Source organism: Canis lupus, chromosome 5, assembly GCF_011100685.1.
Source record: "Canis lupus familiaris isolate Mischka breed German Shepherd chromosome 5, alternate assembly UU_Cfam_GSD_1.0, whole genome shotgun sequence".
Taxonomy (NCBI): Eukaryota; Metazoa; Chordata; class Mammalia; order Carnivora; family Canidae; genus Canis; species Canis lupus.
In genome coordinates this window covers 77,002,445-77,014,846 of record NC_049226.1, presented here as the reverse complement: position 1 = coordinate 77,014,846, position 12,402 = coordinate 77,002,445, and the positions used below count along the sequence as shown (strand labels likewise).

Below are 12,402 nucleotides of genomic sequence, written 5' to 3'. Positions count from 1 at the left end.
ACAACGGTGTGCACCAAGGAGCTCAGAGAGAGACAAAGGAGTCACCCCACTTCCCAGGGCAGGCATGCTGAGGGGGGAGCTCCAAAGTCACTCTAGAATTCCCTGGTCTGAGTACCAAAGATACTCAAGGAATATGTTTAATAAGATGAAGCCCTCGGTGCAATCTGTCAGCAATAGACAGAACAACATGTAGCTCCCACTGTCTGGGGTAGACAGACTCATAAAAATAAAAGTTCCAGGGGTGGCCCAGGTGGCTCAGCAGTTTAGCGCCACCTTCAGCCCAGGGCCTGATCCTGGAGACCTGGGATGGAGTTCCACGTTGGGCTCCCTGCATGGAGCCTGTCTCTGCCTCTCTCTCTCTCTCTCTTTCTCTTTCTCTCTCTCTCATTAATAAATAAATAAAATTTTAAAAAATAAATAAAAAATAAAAAGTTCTGAAGCTATAATCTAAGAGTATAGTGGGTAAACACAAGGGTGTGAAATCAGAAAATCAGACAAATGCTACCTAGTTTCTTTTTCTTTTTTTTTGCTACCTAGTTTCTATTACTTTACTGTGTGAGCAAGACACTCAACCTCTCTGAGCCTCAGTTTCTTCGTATGAGAAGATAATAGTATTTGCCTAATCAGTTTGTTGGGAGGATTATGTGCTAATGCACACAAAAGGGTTAGCACAGTGTCTAGCCAGAGGAGGCATCCAATTGCCTCATTAAATGCTGCCAGAGTGTGAGGGCCTAGGTCCAGGAGGGCTTCTTTGAGGAGGTGCAATCTGCAGGGCCCTAGATGAGATGTATCCCAGATGCTGGTAGCAGAAATACCTCTGGGAACCAGGACTACCCACAGGGATAGCTGAGGTTAGGTTCCCTAGATACAGAGTCCGAGACAGCAATTCTTTTGCAAGTGATTTATTAGCAGTGAGGGAAGCAGGATAGGGCAGGGGAAGAAGCCAAGCAAAGATGTCTAGCCTCAATCTGATCCTACAGTGAGCTCTAAAGCATAAAAATGCAACACAAGATTTATTCCTCTCAGAAGCAAGGGAGCTGGACTTCATACCCCACTTCAGTCATTCACAGGCTGTGGGTGCCTGGGAGGCTGGGACAACAGGAGCATAATCTCCCAGGTGCATCTGGATGAAGCAGCTTAGGTGGACTGAGGACAATTCTCTGGAGAAGGGTGAAACTCTGAGTCATTAGCTGCCAACACAATAACTAAGAAAAGTAGAGAATGGGTGCACAATTGCTGTAAAGGGGTGTAACCCACAACATTTACTACAGGAAGAGTAACAAAGAGATGGGAACTAGTTGAAGAAAATAGAGTTTATTAAACTCTTCTACTGGGTCTTCCAAGGGAAAAAATAAAGCCATTGGTATGGTTTTTAAAAATTATTTTTTTAGGGGCTCCTGGGTGGCTTAGTCAGTTTATGGTTTGCCTTGGGCTCAGGTCATGATTTCTAGATCCTGAAATCAAGCCCCACATTGGGCTCCCTGTTCAGTGGGGAGTTTGCTTCTCCCTCTCCCTCTGCCCCTCCTCTTTGGTGATCCACTCTCTCTCAAACAAACAAACAAATAAAAGTGTTTTTTAAAGGTTTATTTATTTGTTTGAGAGAGCACGCCTGTGTGTACATGAGCAGGGGAAGTGGCAGAGGCAAAGGGGGAGAATCTCAAGCAGACTCCCCACTGAGCCAGGCAGAGAGTCTCAATCTCACAACCCTGAGATCATAACCTGAGCCAAAATCAAGAGTCCGACATTTAACCAACTGTGCCACCCAGATATCCCATGTGTTTTAATTTTTTAAAGTTTTTTTTAAAGGAAAAAATAAGTAAAAATTAAAACACAGACTTGATATAATAAACAATGAACCCTTCCTGGAGAGCTTTTAAGTGTACTTCATCATTAAGTGGACCCTCTTCCCCAAAGCCTGACCACTGCCATTCATAAATATCTTGTGCAGTCCTTTCCAAAGAATGCTTCTGTAAGATATTAGCCAGCATTGCAGCAGAGGGGGTGTAGATCCATTAAAAAAAAGTCGACACACAAAAAAAGTGGACAGGCTTATTTTCTTCTCACAATTTTAAGAAACCAATATATCGGATAAACAAAAGATAGTATTTCAGGGTGCCTGGGTGGCTCAGTTGGTTAAGCGTCTGCCTTCAGCTGAGGTCATGATCCTGGGTACCTAGATGGAGGCTTGTGTTGGGCATCCTGCTTAGTGGGGAGTCTGCTTCTCCCTCTACCCTCTGTTCCTCCTGCCTCCAGCTTGCACTCTCACTCTCTATTTCTTTTTTTTTTTTTTAAGATTTATTTATTTATTTATTTATTTATTTATTTATTTATTTATTTATTTATGATAGACAGAGAGAGAGAGAGAGAGGCAGAGGCACAGGAGGAGGGAGAAGCAGGCTCCATGCAGCGAGCCTGACGTGGGACTCGATCCCAGGACTCCAGGATTGCGCCCTGGGCCAAAGGCAGGCGCTAAACCGCTGAGCCACCCAGGGATCCCCTCACTCTCTCTTTCAAATAAATAAATCTTTTCTTTTTTTTAATGTAGCATATCTATGCAATGAAGTAGTATTCAGTCATAAGAAGAATGAAATATGGACACGTTATAACGTGAATGAGCCTTGAAAATATTATGCTAAGTGAAAGAAGCCAGACATGAATGGCCCCATTTTGTAGGATTCTATTTATATGAAATTTATATGAAATAAATATCTTGTGCAGAAATAATACTGCACAAGATATTTATGAATGGCAGTGGTCAGGCTTTGGGGAAGAGGGTCCACTTAATGATGAAGTACACTTAAAAGCTCTCCAGAAAGGGTTCATTGTTTATTATATAGGATAGTGAATCCATAGAGACAGAAAATAATGGTTGCCAGGGGCTAGGAGGAGGGAGCATGAGGCATAGTTGCTTAATGGGTACAGGATTTTCTTTTGGGATAATGAAAATGTTTTGAAACTAGATAGAGTATTGGTTATAAAGCATTATGAATGTACTAAATACACTGAATTGTGTGCTATAAAATGGTTAATTTCTGGGTGCCCCCTCCAAGAAAATTAAATTAAAATTAAGATACCAAAATAGTTAATTCTATGTTATGTGATTCTCACCTCAATTTAAAAAAACAATAACAGGGACGCCCAGGTGACTCAGCGGTTAAGTGGCTGCCTTTGGCTCAGGGCGTGATCCTGGAGACCTGGGATCGAGTCCCACATCGGGCTCCCTGCATGGAGCCTGCTTCTCCCTCTGCCTGTGTCTCTGCCTCTCTCTGTGTCTCTTATAAATCAATAAATAAAATCTTTAAAAATAATAAAAATAAATTAAAAAACAATAACAACAAGCTCTGCGCACTTGTTGCTAATGAGGCGTCACTGCTGCCAGGCCTTCTCACTGAACAAAGGTAGAGGAAAAAAATCGTATATGGATGGGGAACCTTGAACCTTATCTAATGCATAAAGCATTTCATATGCAGGTTGGGGAATCCTCCTCCTATAGGGGAGCATCTCACAGGACCTGAACACCTTTGAGAAGCCTGTTCCAGTGTATGGAATATTGATGGCGAATGGTTCCCTTGAAATCCCTAGGGCACCATGGATAGGGTATTAATGGAAGGATGACTTCTATTTTAGTAATTTTCTTCTCCTTTTTCTTTAAAAATTATTTATTCATTTATTTATGATAGTTACACAGAGAGAGAGAGAGGCAGAGACACAGGCAGATGGAGAAGCAGGCAAGGAGCCTGATGCAGGACTCAGTCCCTGGACTCTGGGATCATGACCTGAGCCAAAAGCAGACACTCAACCACTGAGCTACCCAGGTGCCCCCAAAAACCTTGATATTTTTTATGGTGTGGGCCAGAGTGCTTTACTAGATCTCAAGCTCCTAGAAGGGAGGGTCCAATTTTTCAAATTCAGAGTGCCTCCCACTGTGTTTTATACATAAGGACTAGGTAGTGCATATTATATATGAATGACCTTGGACGAGTCACTTAACCTCCTCGAGCTGCCTGCCAATTCAGTTCTGCCAGAGACCAAGAAATAATTTCATTAATTTAATCAATATTTCTTGAAGGTCTGTTTAGACCTACAAAAGCCAGTCCCCTGCTCTCTAATAGTTTGTTATCCATTGAGATAATGATAAACAAAAGACACCATCAGTTGGAATGTCTTCAATATATTTATTTAATCTTTAATTTGGATCATTAACATATTTATTTATGTATTTATTTGAGGGAGAGTGTGAGCAGGGGGAGAGGTCACAGCGGGAGAGGGGGAGAGAGAATCCCAGACTCCCCACTGAGTAGAGCCCAATAAGCTCTATCTTAGGACCCTAAGATTATGACCTGAGCCAAAACCAAGAGTCAGATGCTTCACAGACTGAGCCACCCAAGCACCACAAGTATAGATCACTTTCTTTTTTTTTTTTTTTATATAGATCACTTTCAATCTTTGCTCTTTCAATGTAACAAATAGCCATCTCTGTAAGTAACTAAGAAAATGTGTAAATAAGATACTTTCTTACAAATTGCTGTGTCAGGGTCTGCCAGAGTGGCTCAGTGGTTGAGTCAGCCTTTGGCTCAAGGGGTGATTCTGGAGACCTGGGATGGAGTCCCACGTCGGGCTCCCTGCATGGGGCTGCTTCTCCTTCTGCCTGTGAATCTGCCTCTCTCTCTCTCTCTCTCTCTCTCTCTGTTTCATGAATAAATAAATAAAATCTTTTTTAAAAAAATTACTGTGTCAAATGGTGTGTATGTGTAATCTGAAGATATTACCAAGTTACTCTTCTTAGAGGTTGTACCAATTTCCAGTCACACTGGCAGCAGCTATGAATCCTGTGCCGCACACTCTTGCCAAGATAGTTATCAAGCTTTTTGGTCTTTGCCAATCTGATAGGTGAAAAATGATATTTCAGTGTGGTTTTAATTTGCATTTATTCTATGAAGAGTGAAGCTCAGAAGATAATGGTTGATGAGGATGTGGAAAATGGAAAACCTTGTCACTGTTGTGGGAATATAAAATGGTACAGCCATTATGGAAAATATTATGATGGTTCCTAAAAAAATTAAAAACATAATTGTCATATGATACAGCAGTTCCACTTCTGGGCATATATATAGAAGAATTGAAAGCAAAGACTTAAAGAGAGTTGTATACTCATGTTCACAGTGGCTTTATTACAATAGCCAACAGAAGGAAGTGACCCAAGTGTCAATTGACAAATAAATGGATAAAATGGGGAATATACAGACAATAGAATATTATTCTGCCTAAAAAAGGAAGGAAGTCCTGACACATGCTACAATGTGGATGAACATTGAGGACATTATGCTAAGTGAAAAGAGCCAGACACAAAAAGACAAACACTGTCCTCATGCTGATATGACTTCATAGTCAAATTTATAGAGATGGAAAGTAAAATGGTGGTTGTCAGGAGCCGGGGGGAGGGGGAAATGTGAGGAGTCATTGTTTAATGGGTACAGAACTTTTCAGTTTTGCAAGATGAAAAGAGCTCTGTGGATAGATGGCAGTGATGGTTGCACAATGTGAATGTTACTTAATACCACTGAACTGTAAAAAAAAAAAAACCACTGAACTGTATACTTAAAAATGGTTAAGGTGGTAAAGTTCATGTTACATATATTTTACCACAATTTTTTTAAAAACTGAAGATCTGCATCTTTTCATATCAGAGTCATTGTGGGGTTTTTTTTGGTGAACTGTTTATATAATTTTTACATTTCCTATGGGTTTCTTGGTATTTTTACTGATTTACAAAAGCACTTTATATTAGTTCTTCACTTTTTAATATAAATTGCAAAAATGTCTCCCTTTTTAAAAAATTTTATTTATTTTTTCATGAGAGATTGAGAGTCAGAGACATAGGCAGAGGGAGAGGCATGCTTCCAGCAGGAAGCCCAATGCGGGAGTTGATCCAGGACCCTGGGATCAGGCCCTGAGCTGAAAGCTGATGCTCAACCACTGAGCCACCCAGGCATCCCCCCCTTTTTTTTCTTTTTTATTATTTGTAAAAGATTTTATTTATTTATTCATGAGAGACACAGAGAGAGAGAGAGAGAGAGAGGAAGAGACACAGGCAGAGAGAGAAGCAGGCCCCATGCAGGGAGCCCAATGCGGGACTCAATCCCGGGCCTCCAGGATCACCACCACCACCACCCCACCCCCCACCAAGGCGCCAGGCCACCTTTTTTGTTGTTGTTGTTTAAAAGGAGCTGCCCGGGGATGCCTGGGTGGCGCAGCAGTTTGGCGCCTGCCTTTGGCCCAGGGCGTGATCCTGGAGACCCGGGATTGAATCCCACGTCGGGCTCCCAGTGCATGGAGCCTGCTTCTCCCTCTGCCTGTGTCTCTGCCTCTCTCTCTCTCTCTGTGACTATCATAAAAAAAAAAAAATTAAAAAAATTAAAAAAATAAAAGGGGCTGCCCTTTTTTCCTTTTCTTTTTTTTTTTTTTTTAAAGATTTTATTTATTTATTCATGAGAGACACACACAGAGAGAGAGAGGAAGAGACACAGGCAGAGAGGGAAGCAGGCCCCATGCAGGGAGCCCAATGTGGGACTCAATCCCAGGTCTCCAGGATGCCCTCCCCCCCACCAAGGCGCCAGGCCATCTTTTTTTTGTTGTTGTTTAAAAGGGGCTGCCCTTTTTTTCCTTTCCTTTTTTTTTTTTTTTTTAAGATTTTATTTATATATTTGACAGAGAGAGAGAAAGAGAGAGACAGCACGAGCAGGGGGAGTGGCAGGCAGAGGGAAGAGGGAGAAACAGGCTCTGCAGAGACTAGGACCTTTGGATCATGACCTGAGCCATAGGCAACCTGAATCACCCAGGTACACTCCCTCTCATTTTCTATTAACTCGGTTTTTGTTGTTGGTGGTTGGTTTTAGCTAAGTATGGGGTAGAGATCTTACTAAAAGATGTTTAAAAAAAAAAAAAAAAAAAAAAGATGTTTAAACCATTTTATTACGGAAAACTTCAAACACATACAAAAGTAGAAAAAAAAATGTTATAATGAACCCCAAATAACCATCATCCCCTTGCTCCAACAATGATCAATTCCGTCAACCTTGTGTCTATACCTCCACCCAGCCCTGGATTTTTTGAAGCAAACCCCAGACATCTTATTATCCCATAAATATGATTTCCGTGTATATTATTAAATGAGGTCTCTTAAACAAACAAAAACTAACCACAGCGTCATTAGTACACCTAAAATTAATAACAATTGCTTAATATCCAATGGTCAGTGTTCAAATTTTCCCTATTCTAAAACAACTTTTTTTTTTCAGTTTGTTTGAATAAAGTCCATACATTGTAATTGGTTAATAGGGCTTTTAAAATTTATAGATTCTCTTTTCTCTCTCTCTCTCTCTCTCTCTCTCTCTCTCCCTCTCCCTCTCCCTCCCTCCCTCCCTCCCTCTTTTTAATTTTCAAGGTATTCAGAGAACAAGCTGAGTCATTTGTTCTGCATGGTTTTTCACTGCATTTTGTTGATTACATCTTCCATGGTTTCAAGTAACTTGTTCCTCTAATACCAGCATATCTGTACATTGGTGTTGTCAGCTTTGAGATAATTTCTCTCTTCAGCACTGCTTTAAGAGTATTATACTTCCATACTTCTTCAAATGAAGCTCCTCGTTTTTGTTTTTCATGACACTGAAAGCTATTGGTGATTTTTACCTTGATCCATTCAGTGTTGACATAATATTTTAGCAAAAGGTTCCCCAATTGTCCCTGCACCCTTATATAGTAATTCACCTTTTCTCCCACTTATTTGAGGATATCTCTCTCCTATATGCCAGTTTTCCTTAAGTATTTAAGCTTTTTTTTTCCTATGGTATTTGAGTAATTTCTAGACCAGTAGGTCTGTGTCACTAACCTATCATACTATTTTAAGAGTAGGCTTTATAATATGTTTAATATCTGAGAGGGCCAACACTCTTTACTACTGTTAGTTTCTTTTTTAAGATTTTATTTATTTATTCATGAGAGACACACTGAGAGAGAGGCAGAGACACAGGCAGAGGGAGAAGCAGGCTGCATGCAAAGAGCCTGATGTGCGACTCAATCCAGGAATCCGGGATCACGCCCTGAGCCAAAGACAGGCGCTCAACCGCTGAGCCACCCAGATGTCCCTATTGCTAATTTTTTAAAAATTTTATCTTGCTTGTTATTTTTCCAAATAATTTTTAAAAGATTATTTATTTATTTATTTATTTATTTATTTATTTATTTATTTATGATAGACACAGAGAGAGAGGGAGAGAGAGGGAAAGACACAGGCTGAGCCACCCAGGGATCCCCCTCCAAATAATTTTTTAAAGATTGTATTTGTTTATTCATGAAAGACACAGAGAGAGGGGCAGAGATATAGGCAGAGGGAGAAGCAGGCTCCCTGCGGGGAGCCCAATGTGGGACTTGATCCCAGGACCCCAGGATCATGATCTGAGCCAAAGACAGATGCTCAACCACTGAGCCACCCTGGTGCCCCTCCGAATAATTTTTAAAAATCAATTTATCTAGGGATCCCTGGGTGGCGCAGCGGTTTGGCGCCTGCCTTTGGCCCAGGGCGCAATCCTGGAGACCTGGGATCGAATCCCACATCGGGCTCCCGGTGCATGGAGCCTGCTTCTCCCTCTGCCTGTGTCTCTGCCTCTCTCTCTCTCTCTGTGACTATCATAAATAAATGAAAATTAAAAAAAAAATCAATTTATCTACTTCGTGATCCCATCTCCCAAAAAATGAACAAAACAAACAAACAAACAAAAAACCTGCTGGTACTTGTACTGGAATCACATTAAACTTATGTATTAACTTGATTTATTTTGGATAGACTTCCTACCTAAGATCGTATTTTTTCCAATCTTTACAACAATTCTAAACAATGAAGTCTTCTTTTATTATTATTATTATTATTATTATTATTATTATTATTATTAATTATTCTCATTTTATAGTTGAAGGAATTGTGTAACTTGCTCTGGGTCACACACAGCATAAAAGGGGTGGGAATTGCCAGATTGGTCTGACTTTAAGCTTCTGTTCCCCAAACTCAGGGAGGGAGGGAGCCAGCTCCTCTTTGTGCCTTGCTACTTAGTAGCTGTCTGCCTCCAAAGCCCTGTGCTGTCATCTGCCATGTTCCAACTCCCAAATTCCTGTTCCACTGTCTCTCTTGCACTGGACAGTTCACTGGCAAAACTAGGCTTTTCAATGAATGATTCAAATCCAAATGCTCCACTGAGGCAGTTGGGGAGAACCTTCTCGAAGAAGGAAAACTCAAAGTTTTCAGACAGACAGAATTTGGACTGGGGGAGGGGATGGGAAAGCAGAACCACAAGAGGAAAATGGGTGAAACCAATTTGACATCTAATTGGGAGGTGGTAAGGGTGATGGTGAGGGTTTCTGTTGGAGTTGAGGTAGAGAGAGGGTCCCTCTGTCCTGCCCATGAAAAGGCATCTTAGGGGATCCCTGGGTGGCTTGGCGGTTTGGCGCCTGCCTTCGGCCCAGGGCGTGATCCTGGAGTCCCGGGATCGAGTCCCACATCAGGCTCCTGCATGGAGCCTGCTTCTCCCTCTGCCTGTGTCTCTGCACCTCTCTCTCTGTGTGTCTCTCATGAATAAATAAATAAAATGTTTAAAAAAAAAAGAAAGAAAAGGTATCTTAGTTCTCCTTGAATCATCTGCCAAAAGAGATTTGGGAGATAGATATAAACTCAAAAAAATTTCATATACCTTCTGCAGGTGAGGGAATGTTGTCATTGCACATGACTCAGGCACTGAGACCAATCTGCTTTAGGAAGGGCCTGGCAGCTGGTTGTATAGGCAGAGCATGAGGTTGCATGAGGATTACTTAGGCTCCACTGGCCTGCGATAGAGACACAAATCTTTAAAGAAACAGAGAGGCATTCCAGAGAGGCATTCCAGAGAGGCATTCATTTTAGTCAAGGTCCAAAGCCTCTGGTGGCCACTTTTCGACTTGCCCAGGGACCTAGGAATAACTTGCTTTTTGGCTCTCAGTAGATGGGTGGAAGTCTAGATAACCTGGGCCCTGGGAACTCAGTGTACCTACCCCCTTTGTCAAAAATAAACAAAGCCTGACACTAAGGTGGTAAGGACAGATTTGAACCAGGAATATACTACTGCAATAAGGAAGAGGGTCCAATGTGAACTGAACTCATTTTCTATTTGTACAGGTGACTGCGCATTTTATTTTTATTTTTTAGATTTTATTTATTTATTCATGAGAGACAGACAGAGAGAGGCACAGATACAGGCAGAGGGAGAAGCAGGCTCCATGAGGGAAGCCCAATGCGGGACTCGATTCCGGGACTCTGGCATCATGCCCTGAGCCAAAGCCAGATGCTCAACCACTGAGGCACCCAGGTGCTCTGGTGCCTGGGCATTTTAAAGAGAGAATGAGGGAGATTGGAGGAATGAGGAGATTGAACCAGGGACTCCATAGAGTCAGGGAAGTGAAAAATGACAAAGGATTAGTCAGTGTAAATGCTTAGGCCAGCTGTGTCTGTTAGCTGGCAATTATGGAAGTTAGGATTCTATCTTCCCATGGATACTGGGAGACAGAGGCCCTATTCTTCCTGACGATTACATTTCAAAGGGATGGGTTTCAGGTCCTTAGGAAAAGCAGACCAGAGCTGTAGGAGATACATATACATCTCAAAGGGACAGAAGGAGTCACAGTTGCAAAACCTTTGTAGTAAATGCTTAAGTTGGAGTAGTCTCTTATCTTTAGGTGTTGGCTAAAGCAAACAGTAAATTCTTTCCCAGCAGGCCTGAGCTTTATCTGGCCTGCACTTTAGTAGAGCTAGGGTCATCCTAGGTAAATGGCTTTGAGTTGTTAGAAACTATATTACGGTGTTTAAGTCTTTAATGTGCGGGAAGGAGGATGGATGAAATCATTTGTGGTGAGGAGTGTAGTTTTTATAGGCCAAGGTTGAGGCCTATTGGAGAACAGAACTCAGAGGAACCTGGCTTGGGTTTGGTCAAGCAGTGAATCTTTATCACCTGACAACTGGGAGATTCTAGGATTGTGTCTGTGGTGTGATGGTCACCAAACTTTGTCTTCAGGGGTTTATAGTTCCCCAGAACATCAGGACAGCAGGTGGGAAGGAGAAGCTCACCTAAGAGGTCAGGAAGCCACCTCCCCACCTCTCACTACCCTAGCCTGTTTTTATTATTTATTTTTAAAAGATCTTATTTATTTATTTGGATGAGAGAGAAAACAGGATTGGGAGGAGAGGGACAAGCAGACTCCCACTGAGCAGGGGGCCCAGTGTGGGGCTTGATCCCAGGACCCTGAGATCCCAACCCGAGCTGAAGTCAGATGCTTAACGGACTGAGCCACCCAGGCGCCTCCCCAGCCTGTTTTAGGTCCTAGCGGCCCAGAGGTAATGGATTCTACTAAACCCACAATACTCCCAGTTGAGATCACACCCCTTGGCTTACATCTACGAGGGAGGGGAGAGCGTGGAGGGTGGAGTCAGCGCGAGGTGTACCTCAGCTGCCGCCCTTGGCGACAGAAAACCTTCCCAGCTTTAAAACAAACAAACAAACAAACAAACAAACAACAACAAAAAACATCAAGGGGGGATCCCTGGGTGGCTCAGCGGTTTAGCGCCTGCCTTTGGCCCAGGGCACGATCCTGGAGTCCCAGGATCGAGTCCAGCGTCGGGCTCCTGGTGCATGGAGCCAGCTTCTCCCTCCTCCTGTGTCTCTGCCTCTCTCTCTCTCTCTCTATGTCTATCATAAATAAATAAATAAATCTTAAAAAAAAAACATCAAGGGCTAAAGTCTGAAACACCTTTCCGTCAGATGGTCCACGTCGTATTTTTCTTTACAGGATGAACTGATTTGTTTATTGATCACAATTACAAAGAGCACTTCTGTGCTAAACTACGCTAGGACCCTGCCTTTCATGGCCTGGCTCTTCAGAGGCTAATATTCCGCAGCAGGCCTAACCGTGAAGGACAAAGCCAGAAGTCCAGCAAACAAAGAGCAACAGCAGTAGCAGTTCTCAAAGTGGTTCCCCAGGCCATCAATCTCACCTGGCATAGTGTCAGAAATGCAAATTCCCAGGGACACCCTAGAGTCAATGAAACAGAAACTGCGAGTGGGGGCCAGCTATACTTGAGCAAGCTCTCCAGGAGACTCTGATACACGCCAAAGTTTGAGAACCACTGACCTACAGTACAGGCTCCCGCTCTGCCAGAGACGAAGCTTGGAGGGAGAAAGTGCGGTCGACCCGGGGCTTCATCAAGGGTTTGAGTTCGGCTTGGAAGTTGGAGAAAGGACTTGATAACAGAAGACATGGAAACAATATTTAAAACGTGTGCGCCTTACCCTAAACAGTAGGGGAGCTAAGAGCATCTGACCAAAA

General features: G+C 42.5%; 1 long non-coding RNA gene across 1 annotated transcript; it reads right to left on the bottom strand.

Moving 5' to 3' along the window:
• Nucleotides 1–886: 886 nt before the first annotated feature.
• LOC111096036 lies at nt 887–12,320 on the bottom strand. Its single transcript, XR_005360103.1, has 2 exons — nt 12,208–12,320; nt 887–1,160 (listed from the first exon to the last, which is right to left on the bottom strand). It is a non-coding gene; the product is annotated as an uncharacterized LOC111096036 (long non-coding RNA).
• Nucleotides 12,321–12,402: the final 82 nt, after the last annotated feature.